Source organism: Mesoplodon densirostris, chromosome 1, assembly GCF_025265405.1.
Source record: "Mesoplodon densirostris isolate mMesDen1 chromosome 1, mMesDen1 primary haplotype, whole genome shotgun sequence".
Lineage (NCBI taxonomy): Eukaryota > Metazoa > Chordata > Mammalia > Artiodactyla > Ziphiidae > Mesoplodon > Mesoplodon densirostris.
This window is the reverse complement of record NC_082661.1, coordinates 208763398-208786047: the sequence shown is the minus strand read 5'-3', so window position 1 is coordinate 208786047 and position 22650 is coordinate 208763398.

Below are 22650 nucleotides of genomic sequence, written 5' to 3'. Positions count from 1 at the left end.
ATATTTCTTTTGCCTCTTTATTACTTGAGCCTAGCTCCTAGAAGACTCATTTCCTATATCCTGATATATCTCGGCATTATCTGTTTAGTTCCACTTAGCTCATGTATTCAGACCTAAGGAGAACAGTCTCAGCTCTGAAACCCAGGTATGTGTGGTCATGGGCTGCGTACTCGCCAGATCAGCTCTTAAAGTAATGTGACTTTGTCTCAGCAGCAATCAAACCATTGACCTGATAAAATTCATGTTATTGTTAAAACAGTCTTTATATAAATACCTGATCTTACTAACCTAATTACTAATAAAGGCATTATGAATGATTTTTATTACTGTGAGAATCATTAAAACAGGTTTTAGTATATTCTTATTAAACTCTTCAGAGATCTTCCAATATTTGCAATGTATTTTCAGGCTCTGGAACTCAGAAATACTTTAGTGTTGGTGAAAGCGAGGAAATAAACAACTTGGAGAAAATGGCAACAGATGATAAAATAACAAAATTGCATTTAATAGGGAAGCCAAGTCCTAACATTAATATTTGCAGTTAACCACAGTGCACAGTACAGTGGTAAGCAGAGTGACATCTGCTTGATGGTATTACAGAAATGATTTAAAGTCGTGGCTTATCGATTATAGATTTAGTACCTAGCAGGGTGCTTGGCACATGAAAACTGTTGAATTACTGTTTCCCACAGGGAAAAATTAACTAAATGAGTCCATGAACTGCCTTTAGTTATGAAGAACCAAACTTTTGAAACCCAGAGAACAAAAGACTTCTTTAGTTTAATAATCAGTCTCCTTAATTTGTAGGACTGGGTGGTGGGTTTGGGGTGGGTGTGTTCTTTTGTTAGAGGAGGTCAGTGAGAGGACGTGACCACATGTTGACCCATGAGCTGGTCCCAGGGATCCAGGTTCCCCCGACCCTCCCTGTCCTTGGAGTGCATGCTCCACCCCGTGTTCCCACAGTGGGAGCTGTTTTCAAGGACGCAGCCTGGAGAGAGAGCAGTGTGTTGCCGACACCATCTAGACTGAATATGGGACTAGGCACTGAGCCCCGTTAAGGCCTCTGTACAAATGTTTCAGATTCTGGCTGGTGGCTGTGGAGATCTACTTGTCTTGTGGTGCCACGACAAGCCTCACATGTAAGTTCCCTTGCTTATTAAAGCTGCCACCTGCCAATCTGGAGTGGCTGTCTCTTCTGTCTCTCCTTGCTCTTTGTGTCCAGGGCCAGTTTCAAATGTCACTTGGGGAGCTCTCGAGATTGCAGACAAACCACTTTTAGACCTATTTTGTAGGTGTCAAAATGTATGGACCAAAAGGTTAGGTTTCGCCAGAATTTATAGTTAAGTAGTGGCAACAGAACCAACTCCAAATTCATTTCTGCGTACTGGTCCATTAAAGCTAGTTGCCTTTCTAGATCCTCTTTCTTTTCCTTCTTTCTTCCTTCCTCCCTCCCCCCTTTGCCCTTTGCTTTCCTTTGCTTTCCTTTCCTTTCCTTTTCTTTCCTTTCCCTTCCTTTCCTTTCCCTTCCTTTCCTTTCCCTCCCCTTCCCTTCCCTCCCTTCCCCTCCCCTTCCCTCTCTTCTCACTGTGGTATGAAAGATTGATGGGCAGAATTTCCCTTAGCCATTAAAAAGCCAGTTAACATAAATCATCCCTAACTTGTCGGATACAAAGCTTTCTGTATGACGCCAGCCTTATTTGAACCCCTTTCCTGTGATGGGACACAGCCTTTGCTCTGACTCCCAACAGGAGCAGAAAAACAAAGCAACCTGGGAGTAAGCTTTGAGAGCTCACCTGCCACACTTGCAAAAAGAGGTGAGAAGAGGGTGGCCCTCATACTGACAATATTCACAGACTGTATCCTTAGAGCAAATGTAGCCTTAATTCAAGTATAAGCAACTCCTACTGTGAATGAAAATGTTCTTTCAATAGATTGGTTACAGCTTCCAAGATTCATTATTTTAAAATACGAATATTTGCTTTAAAAGGAGAGAAAAAACAACTTGTCCTATAACCATTGCTACATATAATAAAATAAACGGAGTTAGGAAACTGATTTATATGAAAAAATGATGGTAGTGATCTCTGGGCCCTTTGAGGCTGGTAGTTTATTTTACAATGGATATGGCACATCCCATACCTATCCTGAAAAACAAAATCCTTTGTGGTTAATATTTCCATTCTCTTTGCCTCAACCAAATACCGATACTATGTGACTGTTGTAAGACCACTCCCTGCTGTTTACTGAACACTCCTGCCTGACGTGGGCTCTCCTTCAGGCATCCTGGCAAGTCTCAGAATAGTCAATTTGGGTGTTTAGTCTCTCATCTATCACAAAGATGGCACTTGTTTTCTCTTTGGTGGTCTGGGTAGAAAATCCTCCGTTTCACAGCTGTGAACTTTCTGCCTCAGCATTTTATATTCATGAATTTGATACTAATGTTGTCTTTCGGTACAGCAAATGCAAGTTCATTAACTCCCATTAACAAGTAATTCTGTTCTTTCCTCAACTACTTGTTTTAAGTAGAAAAAGGAAAAGGTTGCTATTGAAAATATTATATAGTATATATTACTAAGCTTGCCTGATGGGTGATTGGAGGAGAGAATATATACATATGTATATGTATATATATACATAATTTTATAATGTTTACATTGCATCTTATCTTTATTATGTAATCGGAAACACAGACAATATCAGAGAGGACAGTAAAATGAACACCCATGTTTCTGCTACCCAACCATAACAATGATCAACTTGTGGCCAATCTTTTTTTTTGTCTTTCTTCCACATTCCTCCCATTCCCCCAGATTATATAGAAGCAGTCCCAGACATTTCATTTCACTCATGTATTTCAGTATATCTTTTAAAATACAAAGACTATTAAATATCTATACCCACAATTCCAAAATCCTACCTGAAAATTAGTAACATTGGAAGCACAGTTAATAGAGGCAGCTTCTAACCGACTAATTATATTGAAGTGTTCCCTTTCTAAGTCCACTTGCAGAACCTCTCACTCAAAACTACAATCTTACGATGCTGAGTTGGCATCCAGGCTGTATCACAGATGGCCAGTTAATCAAGATGCAAGTGTGGCACTAATTGCATTGAGTTCTAGGTGCTGAAATCAGGGCTTTTCTTTCCTGTGCTCAAGGCCAGCCCTAACATAAATTTCAAAATGCAGTAAAGCTAATCTTTTTTTCTGCATCTTGAAAGCCAGCTCAAGCCTGTATCCTGACCCCAGGGCTCACAGTCTCTGCCTGCTGCCTACCACCTCCCTTTGCTCTGTACTCCCAACCCTGGGGCAACATCTGCTTCTCTCAGAGTCCCATGTCCAGAGTCAATTTTGACTCTGAACGGCCAAACCTGTCCTAATATACACCAAATGCATGAATTAGAAATATTCATTTTTTGAAAAGCAACCTTTTTAATTTTTTTAACATCTTAAATGTTTTAATTTAAAAATTTTTTTAACATCTTTATTGGAGTATAATTGCTTTACAATGGTGTGTTTGTTTATGCTGTATAACAAAGTGAAACAGCTATACATATGCATATATCCCCATATCCCCTCCCTCTTGCGTCTCCCTCCCACCCTCTCTATCCTACCCCTCTAGGTGGTCACAAAGCACCAAGCTGATCTCCCTGTGCTCTGAGGCTGCTTCCCACTAGCTATCTATTTTACATTTGGTAATGTATATATGTCCATGCCACTCTCTCACTTCTTCCCAGCTTACCCTTCCCCCTCTCTGTGTCCTCAAGTCCATTCTCTATGTCTGTGTCTCTATTCCTGCCCCTAGGTTCTTCAGAACCTTTTTTTTTTTTTAAGATTCCATATATATGTGTTAGGATATGGTATTTGTTTTTCTCTATCTGACTTACTTCACACTAGGACAGGCTCTAGGTCCATCCACCTCACTACAAATAACTCAATTTCATTCCTTTTAATGACTGAGTAATACTCCATTGTATATATGTGACACATCTTCTTTATCCATTCATCTGTCGATGGACACTTAGGTTGTTTCCATATCTTGCCTATTGTAAATAGAGCTGCCATGAATATTGTGGTTCATGACTCTTTTTGAATTATGGTTTTCTCAGAGTATATGCCCAGTAGTGGGATTGCTGCGTCGTATCGTAGTTCTATATTTAGTTTTTTGAGGACCCTCCATACTGTTCTCCATAGTGGCTGTATCAATTTACATACCCACCAACAGTGCAATACAGTTTCCTTTTCTCCACACCCTCTCCAGAATTTATTGTTTTTATATTTTTTGATGATGGCCATTCTGACCGGTGTGAGGTGATACCTCACTGTACTTTAGATTTGCATTTCTTTAATGATTAGTGATGCTGAGCAACCTTTCATGTGTTTGTTGGCAATCTGTATGTCTTCTTTGGAGAAATGTCTATTTAGGTCTTCTGCCCATTTTTGGATGGGGCTGTTTGGTTTTTTGATATTGAGCTGCATGAGCTGCTTGTGTATTTGGAGATTAATCCTTTGTCAGTTGCTTCATTTGGAAATATTTTCTCCCATTCTGAGGGTTGTCTTTTCATCTTGTTTATGGTTTCCTTTGCTGTGCAAAAGCTTTTAAGTGTCAGTAGGTCCCATTTGTTTATTTTCGTTTTTATTTCCATTTCTCTAGGAGGTGGGTCCAAAAGGATCTTGCTGTGATTTATGTCATAGAGTGTTCTGCCTGTGTTTTCCTCTAAGAGTTTGATAGTGTCTGGCCTGACATTTAGGTCTTTAGTCCATTTTGAGTTTATTTTTGTGTATGGTGTTAGGGAGTGTTCTAATTTCATTCTTTTACATGTAGCTGTCCAGTTTTCCCAGCACCACTTATTGAAGAGGCTGTCTTTTCTCCATTGTACATTCTTGCCTCCTTTATCAAAGATAAGGTGACCATATGTGTATGGGTTTATCTCTGGGATGTCTATCCTGTTCCATTGATCTATCTTTCTGTTTTTGTGCCAGTACCATACTGTCTTGATTACTGTAGCTTTGTAGTATAGTCTGAAATCAGGGAGCCTGATTCCTCCAGTTTCATTTTTCTTTCTCAAAATTGCTTTGGCTATTCAGGGTCTTGTTTTTCCATACAAATTGTGAAATTTTTTTTCTAGTTCAATGAAAAATGTCATTGGTAGTTTGATAGGGACTACATTGAATCTATAGATTGCTTTGGGGAGTATAGTCATTTTCACAATGTTGATTCTTCCAATCCAAGAACATGGTATATCTCTCCATCTGTTTGTATCATCTTTAATTTCTTTCATCAGTGTCTTATAGGTTTCTGTATACAGGTCTTTTGTCTCCTTAGGTAGGTTTATTCCTAGGTATATGTTTCTTTTTGTTGCAGTGGTAAATGGGAGTATTTCCTTAATTTCTCTTTCAGATTTTTCATTAGTATGTAGGAATGCAAGAGATTTCTGTGCATTACTTCTGTATCCTGCTACCTTACCCAATTCATTGCTTAGTTCTAGTAGTTTTCTGGTAGTATCTTTAGGATTCTCTATATATTATATCATGTCATCTGCAAACAGTGACAGTTTTACTTCTTCTTTTCCCATTTAGATCCCTTTTATTTCTTTTTCTTCTTTGACTGCTGTGGCTAAAAGTTCCAAAACTATGTTGAATAATAGTGAATAGTGGTGAGAGTGGGCAACCTTGTCTTGTTCCTGATCTTAGTGGAAATGGTTTCAGTTTTTCACCATTGAGGATGATGTTGGCTGTGGGTTTGTCATATATGGCCTTTATTATGTTGAGGTAAGTTCCCTCTATGCCTACTTTCTGGTTTTTTTTTTTATCATAAATCGGTGTTGAATTTTGTCAAAAGCTTTTTCTGCATTGATAGATATGATCATATGGTTTTTCTCCTTCAGTTTGTTAATATGATTTATCACATTGATCGATTCGCGTGTACTGAAGAATCCTTGCATTCCTGGGATAAACCCCACTTGACCATGGTGTATGAGCCTTTTAATGTGCTGTTGGATTCTGTTTGCTAGTATTTGTTGAGGATTTTTGCATCTATGTTCATCAGTGACATTGGCCTGTAGTTTTCTTTTCTTGTGGCATTTTTGTCTGGTTTTGGTATCAAGGTGATGGTGGGCTCACAGAATGAGTTTGGGAGTGTTCCTCCCTCTGCTATATTTTGGAAGAGTTAGAGAAGGATAGGTGTCAGCTGTTCTCTAAATGTTTGATAGAATTCACCTGTGAAGCCATCTGGTACTGGACTTTTGTTTGTTGGAAGATTTTTAATCACAGTTTCAATTTCAGTGCTTGTGATTGGTCTGTTCATATTTTCTGTTTCTTCCTGGCTCAGTCTTGGAAGGTTGTACTTTTCTAAGAATTTGTCCGTTTGTTTCAGGTTGTGTATTTTATTGGCATATAGTGGCTTGTAGTGGTTTCCCATGATCTTTTTTTTTTTTCCTTTTTTTTTTTTTTTTTTTTTGCGGTATGCGGGCCTCTCACTGCTGTGGCCTCTCCCGCTGCGGAGCACAGGCTCCGGACGCGCAGGCCCAGCGGCCATGGCTCACGGGCCCAGCCGCTCCGCGGCATATGGGATCCTCCCAGACCGGGGCACGAACCCGTATCCCCTGCATCGGCAGGCGGACTCTCAACCACTGCGCCACCAGGGAGGCCCTCCCATGATCTTTTGTATTTCTGCAGTGTCAGTTGTTACTTCTCCTTTTTCATTTCTAATTCTGTTGATTTGAGTCTTCTCCCATTTTTTCTTGATGAGTGTGGCTAATGGTTTATCAATTTTGTTAATCTTCTCAAAGAACCAGCTTTTAGTTTTATTGATCTTTGCTATTGTTCCCTTCATTTCTTTTTCATTTATGTCTGATGTGATCTTTGTGATTACTTCTGCTAACTTTGGGTTTTTTTTTTTCTTCTTTGTCTAATTGCTTTAGGTGTAAGGTTAGGTTGTTAATTTGAGATTTTTCTTGTTTCTTGAGGTAGGATTGTATTGCTATAAACTTCCCTTGTAGAACTGCGTTTGCTGCATCCCATAAGTTTTGGGTCATCTTGTTTTCATTGTCATTTGTTTCCAGGTATTTTTTGATTTCCTCTTTGAATTCTTCAGTGATATCTTGGTTATTTAGTACTGTATTGTTTAGCCTCCATGTGTTTGTATTTTTTACAGGTTTTCTCCTGTAATTGATATCTTGTCTCATACCATTGTGATTAGAAAACATACTGATAGAATTTCAATTTTCTTAAATTTACCAAGGCTTTATTTGTTATCCAAGGTTTGATCTATCCTGGAGAATTTTCCATGAGCATTTGAGAAGAAAGTGTAATCTGCTGTTTTTGGACGGAATGTCCTATAAATATCAATTAAGTCTATCTTGTTTAATGTATTATTTAATGCTTGTGTTTCTTTATTTATTTTCATTTTGGATGATCTGTCCATTGGTGAAAGTGGGGTGTTAAAGTCCCCTACAGTTATTGTGTTACTGTCAATTTCCCCTTTTATGGCTGTTAGCATTTGCCTTATGTATTGAGATGCTCATATGTTGGGTGCATAAATATTTACAATTGTTATATCTTCTTCCTGGATTGATCCCTCTACCATTATGTGGTGCCCTTTGTCTCTTGTTATAGTCTTTATTTTAAGGTCTGATATGAGAATTGCTACTCCAGCTTTCTTTTGTTTTCTATTTGCGTGGAGTATCTTTTTCCATCCCCTCACTTTCAGTCTGTATGTGTCCTTAGGTCTAAAGTGGGTCTCTTGTAGACAGCATATGTATGAGTCTTGTTTTTGTATCCATTCAGCCATTGTTTTTGGTTCGAGAATTTAATCCATTTACATTTAAGGTAGTTATCAATATGTATGTTCCTATTACCATTTTCTTAATTGTTTTAGGTTTGTTATTGTATGTCCTTTCCTTCTCTTGTGTTTTCTGCCTAGAGAAGTTCCTTCAGCATTTGTTGTAGAGCTGGTTTGGTGGTGCTGAATTCTCTTAGCTTTTGCTTGTCTGTAAAAGTTTTAATTTCTCCATCGAATCTGAATGGAGATCCTTGCTGGGTAGAGTAATGTTGGTTGTAGGTTTTTCCTTTTCATCACTTTAAATATGTCCTGTCACTCCCTTCAGGCTTGCAGAGTTTTGCTGAAAGGTCAGCTGTTAACCTTATGGGGATTCCCTTGTATGCTAATTGTTGCTTTTCCCTTGCTGCTTTTAATATTTTTTCTTTGTAGTTAATTTTTGGTAGTTTGAATAATATGTGTCTTGGCATGTTTCTCCTTGGATTTATGCTGTATGGGACTCTCTCCGCTTCCTGGACTTGATTGACTATTCCCTTACCCATATTAGGGAAGTTTTCAACTATAATCTGTTCAAATATTTTCTCAGTCCCTATTTTTTCTCTTCTTTTTCTGGAAACCCTATAATTTTAATGTTGGTGCATTTAATGTTGTCCCAGTGGTCTCTGAGATTGTCCTCAGTTCTTTTCATTCTTCTTTCTTTATTCTGCTCTGTGGTAGTTATTTCCACTATTTTAACTTCAAGATCACTTATCTGTTCTTCTGCCTCAGTTATTCTGCTATTGATTCCTTCTAGAGAATTTTAAATTTCATTTCTTGTGTTGTTCATCATTGTTTGTTTGCTCTTTAGTTCTTCTAGATCCTTGTTAAACATTTCTTGTTATTCTCCATTCTATTTCCAAGATTTTGGATCATGTTTACTATCATTACTCTGAATTCTTTTTCAGGTAGACTGCCTACTTCCTCTTCATTTGTTTAGTCTGGTGGGTTTTTACCTTGCTCCATCATATGCTGTGTATTTTTCTGTCTTCTCATTTTGCTTAACTTACTGTGTTTGGGGTCTCCTTTCGCAGACTGCAAGTTCGTAGTTCCCTTTGTTTTTGGTGTCTGCTCCCAGTGGGTAAGCTTGGTCCAGTGGGTTGTGTAGGCTTCCTGGTGGAAGGGACTGGTGCCTGTGTAATGGTGGGTGAGATTGGATGTTGTCTTTCTGGTGGGCAGGTCCATGTCTGGTTGTGTGTTTTGGGGTGTCTGTGACCTTAGTATGATTTTACGCCGCCTCTTTGCCAATGGGTGTGTTTGTGTTCCTGTTTTGCTAATTGTTTGGCATAGGGTGTCCAGCCCTGTAGCTTGCTGGTCATTGAGTGGATCTAGGTCTTAGCGTTGAGATGGAGATCTCTGGGAGAGCTTTCACCTTTTAATATTACTTGGAGCTGGGAGTTCTCTGGTGTTCTGAACTCAGCTCTCCCACCTCAGAGGCACAGGCCTGACACCCAGCCAGAGTACCAAGACCCTGTCAGCCACACGGCTCAGAAGAAAAGGGAGAAAAGGAAAGAAAGAAAGGAAGAAAAAATAAAATAAAATAAAGTTATTAAAATAGCAAAAAATTATTAAAAATAATAAAGTAATAGAAAAAGAAAGAAAGAAGAGGGCAACCAAACCAAAAAACAAATCCAGCAATGATAACAAGCACTAAAAACTATAGTAAAAACAAACAAACAAACAAACAAAAAAGCAACGGACAGTCAGAACCCTAGGACAAATGGCAAAACCAAAGCTATACAGACAAAATCACCCAAAGAAGCATACGCATACACATTCACAAAAAGAGAAAAAAGGGGGAAAAAAAAAAAAAAAAAAATATATATATATATATATATATATATATATATATATATATAAAATGAGAAAAGGAAGAGGGCAATCAAATCAATAAACGGATCTACCAATGATAATAAGCTCTAAATACTAAGCTAAGATAAACATTAAGTAGATGCAGAAAGCAAACCCCAAGTCTACAGTTGCTCCCGAAGTCCACTTCTTCAATTTTGGGATGATTCATTGTCTGTTCAGGTATTCTGCAGATGCAGGGTACATCAAGTTGATTGTGGAGACTTAATCCACTGCTCCTGAGGCTGCTGGGAGAGATTTACCTTTCTCTTCTTTGTTCGCACAGCTCCCGGGGTTCAGCTTTGGATTTGGCCACGCCTCTTCGTGTAGGTCACGGAGGGCGTCTGTTCTTCGCTCAGGCAGGACGGGGTTAAAGGAGCCGCTGATTTGGGGACTCTGGCTCACTCAGGCCGGGGGGAGGGAGGGTTATGGATGCGGGGCGAGCCTCTGGCGGCAGAGGCCAGCGTGACATGGCACCAGCCTGAGGCGCCCCGTGCGTTCTCCCGGGGAAGTCCCTGGATCACGGGACTCTGGCAGTGGCGGGTTGAACAGGCTTCCAGGAGGGGAGGTGTGGACAGTGACCTGTGCTTGCACACAGGCTTCTTGGTGGCTGCAGCAGCAGGCTTAGCGTCTCATGCCCATCTCTGGTGTTCACGCTGATAGCCGCGGCTCGCGCCTGTCTCTAGAGCTCGTTTAGGCGGTGCTCTGAATCCCCTCTCCTCGCACACCGGGAAACAAAGAGGGAAGAAAAAGTCTCTTGCCTCTTCGGCAGCTCCAGACTTTTCCCCGGACTCCCTCCCGGCCAGCTGTGGCGCACTAGCCCCTTCAGGCTGTGTTCACGCCGCCAACCCCAGTCCTCTCCCTGCGCTCCGACGGAAGCCCGATTGTCAGCTCCCAACCCCGCCCGCCCAGGCGGGGCAGCAGACAAGCCTCTCGGGCTGGTGAGTGCCGGTCGGCACCGATCCTCGGTGCGGGAATCTCTCCGCTTTGCCCTCCGCACCCCTGTGGCTGCGCTCTCCTCCGTGGCCTCGAAGCTCCCCCTCTGCCACCCGCAGTCTCCGCCCGCGAAGGGGCTCCTAGTGTGTGGAAACCTTTCCTCCTTCACGGCTCCCTCCCACTGGTGCAGGTCCTGTCCTTATTATTTCGTCTCTGTTTATTCTTTTTTCTTTTGCCCTACCCAGGTACGTGGGGAGTTTCTTGCCTTTTGCGAGGTCTGAGGTCTTCTGCCAGCGTTCAGTAAGTGTTCTGTAGGGGTTGTTCCACATGTAGATGTAGTTTTCATCTGTTTGTGGGGAGGAAGGTGATCTCCCCGTCTTACTCCTCCACCACCTTGAAGGCGCTCTCTGATTATTTTTGATAACACTCTTTGGCAGGTAAAACAGGGATATTAGAGATGGAAACTGGAACAGCAGCCATTTGTGTGTCTGGGTCACAATGTGTGAGATCTGTGTGTCTCGAAAGTGGCAAATAAAGAAGACATGGCCGAGAGGCACGTTCTAGCCCATTATTCTCTCTTTTCTTTCTATTTTCACACCTGTCATTTTTCTGTGTCATAACCTTGGTAGGAACAGACAGGATAAGAAAACGAGTAAGTTAGTAGGGAAGAATAAAAGGTAGAAAAGAAAGATAGAGGTTAGGGAAATTTAGGAAGGAGATGGATTCTTTGTGGTATGTGCAACTCTGTAAGGTCCTGACATATTTCTAAAGAACAAAAGTGTCTTTATTAAAATGATTTTTTATGATAGGAACGGGAGTTTATTGTCTTCTCTGCTATTATGTGTTTGAAATGTTATGTAATAAAGGTAAAGATAAGCTAGGGTATAAATATAATATGAAAGGGGTGATGTTGAGATTGAGAAGATTGAAAGAGGTATTTGGAGAAGGTTTTTCTCTTTACCTGTGTGCAAATCATTTATCCTGAAACTTGTAAACTATAGATATATGCATATAGAGGTAGCATGTACACACACACACTTATAACACCATATACAAATGTGGCAAAAAGGGAAGAGACATGGGGTGAATTAAAGCCTTCTTTTAAATGCTTTACAAAGTTACCTGTTAAGGCCCATGATTTTAAAGAAGAAGAACAGAAATGCACTCCTATGGCATGTTAATGGCCTGGTAATAATACCTAAGAAATGCATGCAAATATGCATGTAAAACATAAAAGGCTGAACAAAAGAAATTAAAATGCTAAAATCCACTTGTACAAACAAGGAGTCTAGAATCAGAGATGTGCACTTTCCATCTTTTTCTTCAAAATCTTGTGTTTCAAGGTTGCTTTGTAAAGCATTTGAAAGGATGCTTTAACTCACCCCATTTTACTTTTCTTTCTTTCATGGGACCTTAATTATTCACCATTATAATTAAATCTTGCGTTTATATTATTTTTTAATGCTACTTATTTTGAATGGCCTACTATTTACTTTCCTCTTACTTTGCCACCAGTAAATTCTCTAAGATTGTAACAAAAGGTAATGCTATTTACTTAGGAGAGGAAAAAAAATATATGTATATGTATAAATATATATATTTAAATGAAAGGGGATAATAGAAATATTAAGTAGAGATATAAAAGACTAAAAGTCATTTGAAAAATGGTTTCATTAGAAAAGTGCTAATGGTTAAATATCTCGGGCTTTCAAACAGCCTAATTATCTACTGACATACAAAGAATGTAAGGGTTTAATTCACGAATAGATGTGCTTTTATGTGTCTGCAAGTAACATTCAAAATTGTTGTTATAGAACTGGATCATCATTATATCTAGGGCTATCTCTGGCAAAAATGTGATTTATATTTTTTAACAAATACAGGTATAGTTTGAATGGCTGGGAATAGCCTCATTTCCCCAAATGTGGGAAAAAACCCAAATAGTGTTGAGTAATCCTCCAGACAAGAGCTCTATTGCCAAGTAGGATGGCGGTGTTTTGCCTACTGGAATCCTATTCCATATCAGTCAATATGGCATTTTTGGAGACACCCTTAATGCTTCCATGCAGAAAACCAACCATGTGTATATTTCTCACCATGTTCTTGCAGTAGTTTTACTACATCTTCACATTTGAGCAGCGTCTGTTTCGTGTACAGTAAGTCCTCTACATAACGAATGAGTTCTGTTCCTGAGAGCGAGTTTGTAAATCCAGTTTGTTTGTAAGTCCAACGAAGGTAGCCTAGGTACTCAACTAACACAATCGGCTGTATAGTACCGTACTGTGATAGGTTTATAATACTTTTCACATAAGTAATACATAAGAAACAAACACAAAAGTAAAGAAAACATTTTTAATCTTACAGTACAGTACCTTGAAAAGTACAGTAGTACAGTACAAGAGCTGGAATCCAGGGGCTGGCATTGAGTGAACAGGCAAGAAGAGTTATGACTGGAGCGGGGAGAGGAGGTGGGAGACGGTAGAGGTGAAGGATCGTCAGCAACAGGGGATGGAGGGCAAGCTGTAATTTCACTCACGCCTGACGTTGATGGCACAGTTTCCTTGCTGGATTCAATTCCATCTACCCTCTTGAAAAAATGATCCAGTGATGTCTGGGTAGTAGCTCTTTTTTTTTTTTTTTTTCATTGTCATAGAAGACCTGGTAGTACTGGATTGCATTCTGAACGGCTGCTGCAACCTTTGTGTACCATTCTCCGTTCGGGTCCTGTGCCTCAGAAACTAACAGTGCCTCCTCAAAGAAAGAAAATCCCCTTGCCATTTCCTGCATTGTGAATCTCTTCAGTTCTTCAGTTACTTCTTCTTCCTCTTGTCTCTCTTCATCCTTTCTCTGGGAGCGTTTGCATCTTTGAAAGTTTGCAACTGGAAGCTTCGTGGGTAGGGCACTTACTGTATTTGTAAGGGAAACTCTATATCAGCTGTATTTTCTAGTTGATGGGTTAATTATCCTGAATTACACAACTTGCACAGTCTGAAGCCCACAGGGACTTCAGGAGGATGGCGGTGGGACCCACCTGTGTCTGTCACGCTCAGAGCCATGTGCCTCCGCCGGGCGTTGAGCAAAGGGAGTGATGGAGTGAGTGATGGAGGGCGTGAGACACACGCAGTCCCAGCCTCCTTGTGAAGCGGGCTTGTCCTTGCGCTAGGGGATGAGGTGTCCTCCCAGCAGACTGTTCTGGAAAGACTGTGGGCTCTGAGCAGACACCGCGACTGCCCTGTGGTTCAGGTGACAAAATAAGGTGTGCAGCTGGAAAGGCCATTTCTTCCCACGTCTCCCACAGGACCAGACAACCAGTCGTGTGGCTTCAGAAACGCAGGGAGACTGCCCCTGGCCTGGACTTGGCATTTCCACAAAGAGGCTTTCTCTGTGGTCACCCCAGGGGAGGTGCTGAAGCAAAAGAGGAGAACCGAACAGATGCTGTCTGCAGGGGCAGCTGGCAGACTGGTGTGTGAGCTCGAGGTCCTAGTAGAGCCCCAGGGAACACCGGCACCCTGGGAGGAGGGAGAACATTGATACAAGTATGACTTCTTTTCCCTTTTTCTTCCCTCCCTGCCTCCCTCCCTTCCTCCTTTCCTTCCTTCTCTTCCTTTACTTTTTGGGAGATTATTTCATTCTCATTGTGGTGTGAAAGATTGATGGGCAGAATTTCCCTGAGCCATTAAAAAGCCAGTTAATATAAATCATCACTAACTCCCTTCCTCCCTCTCTCCCACCCTCCTTCCTTCCTCCCTCCCTCCCACCTTCCTTCCTTCCTCCCTCCCTCCCTCCCTCCCCCCCTTCCCTCCCTCCTTCCTCCCTCCCACCTTCCCTCCTTCCTCCCTCCCTCCTTCCTCCCTCCCTCCTTCCTTCCTCCCTCCCTCCCTCCCCCCTTCCCTCCCTCCCTCCCTCCTTCCTCCCTCCCTCCCTCGTTCCTCCCTCCCTCCCACCCTCCTTCCTTCCTCCCTCCCTTCCTCCCTCCCTCCCTCCCCCTTCCCTCCCCCTCCCTCCCTCCTTCCTTCCTTCCTCCCTCCCTCCCTCCCTCCTTCCTCCCTCCCTCCCCCTTCCCTCCCTCCTTCCTGCCTCCCTCCCTCCCTCCTTCCTCCCTTCCTCCCTCCCTCCCTCCCCCCTTCCCTCCCTCCCCCTTCCCTCCCCCCTTCCCTCCCTCCCCCTTCCCTCCCTCCTTCCTCCCTCCCTTCCCCCTTCCCTCCCTCCTTCCTTCCTCCCTCCCTCCCTTCCTTCCTTCCTTCCTTCCTCAAGCTGGTGAAACCTGGAGCACATCAACTACTTTTCTTATATTTTAATTGAAATATATACTGTTTTTAACACTTTGGGCAGGAAAAGCTTATAACTTTCAAAAGAATCAGTTGTCACAGTTTCCATAAGCAAAAGATCGTCGTGGAGGTCAAGGACTGTTTACTTTTGCCAAAGCACATCTGTTAATTTCTGATGATAATGAGGATTTTATTTGTCTCTGTCAGGTTTTTTTTTTTTGACTTTTTTCTTTTTTTTTTGCGATACGTGGGCCTCTCACTGCTGTGGCCTCTCCCGTTGTGGAGCACAGGCTCTGGACACGCAGGCCCAGCGGCCATGGCTCACGGGCCCAGCCGCTCCGTGGCATGTGGGATCCTCCCGGACCGGGTCACGAACCCGTGTCCCCTGCATCGGCAGGCGGACTCTCAACCACTGCGCCACCAGGGAAGCCCTCTGGCAGTTTTTAATCTCTTTTCCAGGAATCAAATGACAGAACTTTGTCTGGGGTGGTAAGTCCCCTTCCTTCCACAATGAGGTAAAAATGTAGAATGTTGAGGGACTCATTAAGGGATATTTAAGTTCTGAACATACAATGCATTATACATGCTTAGGTGGGTAAGGTGATTGAAACACAGTGGTGATCCTGCCGGGAAAAAAATCTTCACTGGAAGTTTATTCTGTGGCAGGGAGGCTGAAATTAGGGATCTTTGGTGATTTCCTCCAGTAGAATGTTACCATTGAATGATGTAAATTAACATTCAATTTAAAAAGTAGATATTTTGTCTGTTGAAATATATGGCACATAAGCTGATACACTGACTTAGCTATACCCTGGGTCTTTGTTCTTCAGTTGCCATGTTAAGCGTTAGTATTTGGCTGCTTTAAGAAATAGATAAAGGCTGACACTGCAATAAATTTTTCACACCTGACTGCATGAACACATTCTTTCTTTAACTGTTGTAAGGTTTTGAAGTATCTCCTTGCATTTGATATACAGGTGTGGAATGCATAAATCTAAATATTATGTCTTGCTGTTTTAAAAATAAAAAAATAAGTATTTGAGTGTTGTTAACATTTCATTATCTTTCAGGACACATCTGGTTTGTTGCACCATTTTTCCTTTGCTTATTCAGATATGAGAAAACGTCTTTAAGTGAAATATTCTAAATCTGATGTTAGAATTTTCTCCACAGATACTTTTAAAGCCCCTTGAAAATCCATGCTCCACAGTTAGCCTTCTGCTCTTCCGTTTCTATAGGGTACAGGAGAATGTATATCCTCCATCGGATGACACAGAATTTAACTCCTGAGTCTCGACCCTGATGCTAACTGCACACTAAGCATCTTTTTTTTTTTTTTTAAATAAATGTATTTATTTATTTGTTTTTATTTTTGGCTGTGTTGGGTCTTTGTTGCTGTGTGCGGGCTTCTCATTGTCGTGGCCTCTCTTGTTGCAGAGCACGGGCTCCAGGTGTGCGGGCTTTAGCAGTTGTGGCTGGCGGGCTCAGTAGTTGTGGCTTGCAGGCTCTAGAGCGCAGGCTCAGTAGTTGTGGCGCACAGGATTAGGTGCTCTGTGGCATGTGGGATCCTCCCAGGCCAGGGATTGAACCCGTGTCCCCTGCATTGGCAGGCAGACTCCCAACCACTGCGCCACCAGGGAAGCCCCACACTAAGCATCTTTACTTGGACTCCCTGCATACAGCACGCATAGGACCTGCCCCACCCTGGGCTTCTCCCCATCTGCTCCTCATCCTGGTTTACAGGATGCCTGCACCAGCTTTCCAGCAGCACAGGCTAGAAACCTCCTGAGCTGGAAAGTTGTCATAGATTCCTTTGTTTCCCCTGAATTCCTGTATCAAATTAGAATCCTGATATTAACGACCGGTTTCCTTTGTTGCTGCTTTTTGTTTGTTTTTCCTTCTCTCTACTGACGTTGCTTTAGCATAGCTATCCTCAGTTCTACTTAAACTACTGGCGTGTCATTCCAAGTGGCCACTGCTCCCAGTGTCACCTTCATACTCACAGCTCAGGAGTATCTGAACTTGTCACTCCTTGACTTTCAAGCCTTTCACAATCATGTTCAGATTCCCAGATGTACAATATCCTTCCTGGGTTGCTTCTGCTCTTCTCACTGACTTTAGCCCAGCCATCTACCACATTCCTCCCTCTTGCCCCCAACTTAACTCCAGCTGTTACAGAAGTACTTGAGGCTCGCTATTTAATGCTATGATGCTTCAGTCTATCACTGCGTGCACAAACTGTGCTCTTCAGTTTTCCTTCATTCTTTAAGGCTCATCTCAAGAGTCACATCTAGCAGGGGGTTTTGTTGAGTGTCATTGATCTGTGCCACCCCTTTGCTTTCTCAGACTCTGCATGGATCCAGCAGAGGACTTGTAGCTGGTGGTCAACTTGTCCATCTCCTCATTAGATTACTTGAGGTTAAGGCTGTATTTCCTATTACTTTTGTATCTCCAGTGCGTATAGCTTCTGATATATAGTAGACTCTCAAATATATTTCTGCTGTCTGAATACAAGATAATAACAATAGCTCACATTTATTAGTACCTATGCGTGTCAGGGATTGTTCTAAGCCCTATACATGTTTTCACATTTAATCCCTTACAGCAAGTCAGTGAAGGAAGTACTGTTATGAACCCTGTTTAACTTATGCAGAAACTGAGACACAATAAAGTTAAGTAAAATACCCAGGGTAACAGCAAGTCAGCAGAGAATCTGAGCTTAAACTACAGGCTGTCTTTTTATTTGGCTCCAAAATTTATTCTTTTAACTCATACCTATGAATAAGTGAACTTTGTGGTTTGGTTAATAGTTACTTCAGAAAATCTGTAGTTATTGCCAATTTTGGTTACATAAATAAAACTATACAAACAACACCTTGAACTTGTCAGACGGGCGCAGCTCTACTCTGTGTATCCTCACATGCTAGCTTCCTGTAGCACTTTGCTGTGCTCGCAATTTCCTACCTACCAACTTGTGGGCCTTTGCCCATTTCCTTGGTACAGTTTCCCCTCTAGCACCCACAGTTCTCCTAGCAAATTCCTATAGAGTCACACGTTCTATTATCTTTATTATTACTTTTATCTCTCCAGGCATCCAGTTAATCCTTGTTTTTAAAAAATAACTTTCCTTTCATTAGAATTTAAGTTTACTTTTGAATGTGATGTAGAACTGCTGGCTGTTTCTGGAGGTCAGAAGATCGTCTGGACGGAAAGATCCAGCCATTTTGCATCTCCATGTCCTGTAACTGTGACCACGCCCAGACTGTTTTGGTGTTGCATTTAACCCTGTTTAAGAACTCGCTGTTTCCATCATGGTATCCTCAAAGGAAAGCTGTAATCCAAGTGAAGGCAAGGATAATATATGGAAGAGAGATGTGAGAAGAAAAAACATAGTTTGAAACTTAAAATAATAGCAAGCTTTATTTTGCTGACTGATGAGACAATATGATGGTTTGGGAGTCTGAAATGAAAAATATTATGGATTTTCTTACTATTAAGAAAAGTTTTCAAGCACTTATAACTGAAAGCTTTAGAATAGAAATAAAAATGTAAAATGGTGAAATGTGACTAGTACATAGCCACTGTTCCATATGTTTTTAAATCTTAATGAAAAAATTTTTTATTTCTGCTTTTATTTTTCCTCTTGCTACTAGATATCATTTATTTTGTATATTGTATCTTTTGCTATATTATAAATTTTTTATAAAGTAGAATGTTTCTGTCACATTTTTATACATCCTGGGTTTCCTCTTTTAGTCAAGAAGGTGTGATTTGTACATGTAATCTCTCAGCTGTTTGGTACCCTTCTTCCTAAATTGGTTTTGTAAGTTTTCTTTAACTTAAAACAATTTTTTAAAATTCAACAATTTTTAATTTAAACTTCAAATCATCTGAAATTAATTGTTATATATGGAGTGAGATAAGGCTCCAGTGTAACATTTTTAAAAGTGTGTAGCTAGTTAAGCCAATAATTTATATGTAATCTATCATTAAAAAAACCTGTATTTAACCACAACTTTCATCAACCCCTGTATATATATATATATATATATGTATTCACACACATCCATATAATATTCTTATACTAGTAACATATCAATATGATTATCCTGTAATATCTTATAAGGCAAATCTCTTCCCTTTCATATATATATATTTTGTTGTTTTTTGTTTGTTTTGTACTGTTGGATAGTCTTGGAAATTTATTTTTCCATATGAGCTCCAATATCATTTTTTTTTTTTTTTTTTTTTTTTTTTGCGGTACGCGGGCCTCTCACTGCTGTGGCCTCTCCCGTTGCGGAGCACAGGCTCCGGACGCGCAGGCTCAGCGGCCATGGCCCACGGGCCCAGCCGCCCCGCGGCATGTGGGATCCTCCCGGACCGGGGCACGAACCCGTGTCCCCTGCATCGGCAGGCGGACTCCCAACCACTGTGCCACCAGGGAAGCCCTCCAATATCATTTTTTAAAATTACAATTTATTGATATTTTAATTCGTCACATTAAATTTATATATTAATTTATTATTATTATATAAGTTGTTACATAAGTCATCCAAAAAGATACAATGCATCTTCATCTCATTACATCTTTTTCTGAGTCCTTCAAAATTATTTTATATATACATATATGTGTATATATATATTTTTTCTGTGGTACGTGGGCCTCTCACTGCTGTGGCCTCTCCTGTTGCGGAGCACAGGCTCCGGACGCGCAGGCTCAGTGGCCATGGCTCACGGGCCCAGCCGCTCCGCGGCATGTGGGATCCTCCCGGACCGGGGCACGAACTCACGTCCCCTGCACCGGCAGGTGGACTCCCAACCACTGCGCCACCAGGGAAGCCCTATTTTATATTTTTTTAATATAGATCCTGTGACTTTCTTGTTAGATTTAGTACTAAAGATTTTATACTTTTGTTGCTCTTGCAAATATTTTTCTTTTTTCCCTTCACATTATTTTTTGCTAAAATAGAGAATAAATATTGATTTCTTCAAGCTATTTTTATATGCAGAACTTTATCAAATTATCTTATTTAATATAACAATTTTAAACCTAGATTTTCTTGAGTTTTCAAAGAATAAAATCATGTCATTCATTCATTACACAAAGTTTCGTATATTCTTTTCCATTCTTTATACAGGTAATTTCATTTTCTTGTCTAATTATTTACTACAACTTCCAAGGTAATGTTGAATGATACTGTGATTTCCTGTGCAATCTCCAATTATAATTGAAATTGTTTTCATGTTTCAATATTTGGGATCATATTAGCTGTTGATTTTTCTTAGGTAATTGTCATTATATATCTGTAGTGTTCTTTTATTTCTGTTTTACCTAGAATCCCTTTTAGGAATATATGAAATGTGTCAAATGCCTTTTCTACCCATAATTATATGATTATATGATTTTCTCCCTCTGTTTATTGGTAAAAATGATTGTTATCAGATGTCCTGAAATTGAATCACTCATATGCATATTTTTTGTATATGAGTGATTCAATTTCAGGACATCTGATAACATAGTAATCTGTAATAATTCATATTCTTTACATAAACCCTACTTGGGGCATGGGATATTAATTGTTTTACACCGGACTAGATTTTACTTAATATTTTCTTTAAAATTTTGCATTGAAATAATTTAAATTGGTCTCTTTTTTGTTTGGTTTGATGTTTATTAGGTTTTGGTGTTAAAATTTGCTGTCTTTTTCAAATCAACTGAAGAATTTTCCATGCACTTTCACATTGTTGAATATTGTAAATAACTGAAAATATTTGTTCTTTAAAGGTTAGAGATTAGATTGAATTTGCTATGAGTCCCTCTAATCCAGATTCTTTTTAAAATAGATTTTTCATCACCTTTCCAGTCTCTTTATAGGTATTTGATATATTCCAAAATTTCTATATACTTCTCTTAGTTCCAACTTGGAAATTTTGACTTTGCTATAAAATATTTTACTTCCTGTTCATTAAAAAGTTTATTGACATAGTTTCAATTATAAATTTTATCATGCAATGTAATAGCTGGTTATATCTCTTTTCTCAACCTTTATCTTCTATATTTTTTGCTATCTAACCACTCCTTAATCAAAGGTTTTATCTGCTTTATTTGTATCTTCATAGAAGTTTTTGATTTATTTATCCTCTCATTTTAATTAAATTCTGCTTTGTTTTCTTTTCCAACTTTTTAAATAAATTTTGTTAAAGGTATCTATGTTTCTTATAAGTTCTGTGTTTATGTGCTTTCATCTTTAATAATGATAAAGGCATGAAAACTGTATGGTTTCCTAAATCAAGATTTTTCTATGTCCCATGTATTCTGAGATGGTGTTTACTCATTTGTATGCTTTTCATATTATTTATATTCAGTTTTGCTTTCCTCTTTGATCCAGGGGTTATCTTAGGAATATATTTGTTAGTTTGAAATTGGTTAAGATTATTTGACATTTTTAAATTTATTGGAATATGGTCAGTATTTCTAATCTATAAGATCTTCATAAGAAAAAACCCACAAGGTTTCCTTGTGGCCAACTATGTGATTTATTTTTGTTAGTTACCCACGAACATACTAAAAAGTATAAATTTTCTAATTGAAGAATGTAAGGTTCTATATATATCTTTTAAATCAGTTTTCCTGATTTTTAAAAGTAAATTCTTCTTTGTATTTATGATTTCCATTAATATTTTTCCTGTTTTTAATATCAATTGTTCTTTTCATTTCTCTTTTTAAATACTACTTTTTTGGCAACAGCTTTTTTGAAATATAATTCACATACTGTACAATATCACAAATTTAGAATGTCTGATTCAATGGTTTTTCATATATTCACAGAGTTGGCCAATAGGCACATGAAAAGATGTTTCTTATTTTACATATTTAAATACTATGTTTTTTTTTTAACTACTATGTTTTGGTATCTTCAGGTTTATAGGCATCATGTCTCTTCTAATTACATAATATTCCCCTTTACATATGTAACTGTGTAAACCTTAGGCACCATGTGATCTGATAATATTATTGCCATCCTAGTATTATTTTGTTTGCATTTATACATGTTTTTCGTGGATAACAACTATTTTCCTTCAAAAGAAATTGTCCTTCCTTACCTGTCTTCTTGAACCCATTGCACACACCAGAGCAGATTTAGAATATTTTTACTTTTCTGCTGACTCCCTCTAGGCTGAAACATTTAACACTGTATTCTTCCATGCACAACTCCTTGTTTTGAAATCACTGCAATAAAAGTTATGGGTTTGTTGTGAGAATTAAATGAAAAATAAGTGCATGAAACATTGCTTTTGATATGTAAGCAGTCAGTAAGTGTTTGCTATAATTATTACCATTAAGTCCACTATTTTCCACTTGGATTTATCTATTAGTAATTGTGTTACAGGTCATTGGTCACCTTTATTGACTGTCCTTTGTACCTTCCCATCTCCAGGTGTCTTGTGCTTTCTTTTCAGTTCTTATTTCATTTGGGGGAACATGGGTAATGTACTCGCAGATCCTTTGCTTAGCTTCAGAAGTCTTCCTTTAATGCTAACAGATGAATGAGAGTGATTCTTGGGTTGCTGTCCTTGAATTTCAGTGTCTCCTGTTTTTCCAATACCTTCTTGCTTCTGATGTTGCAGGTGAGAAATCATATGCAAATCTGATCACCTTTTCCTTTGCAGATAACTTATTCTTTGTATATGGAATAGTGTAATATTTTTTTCTTTTTATCCTTGGCATTCAGACATTTTACCAGGATGTATCATGATTTTTTCCCCTTGTATCTTTTCTCCAT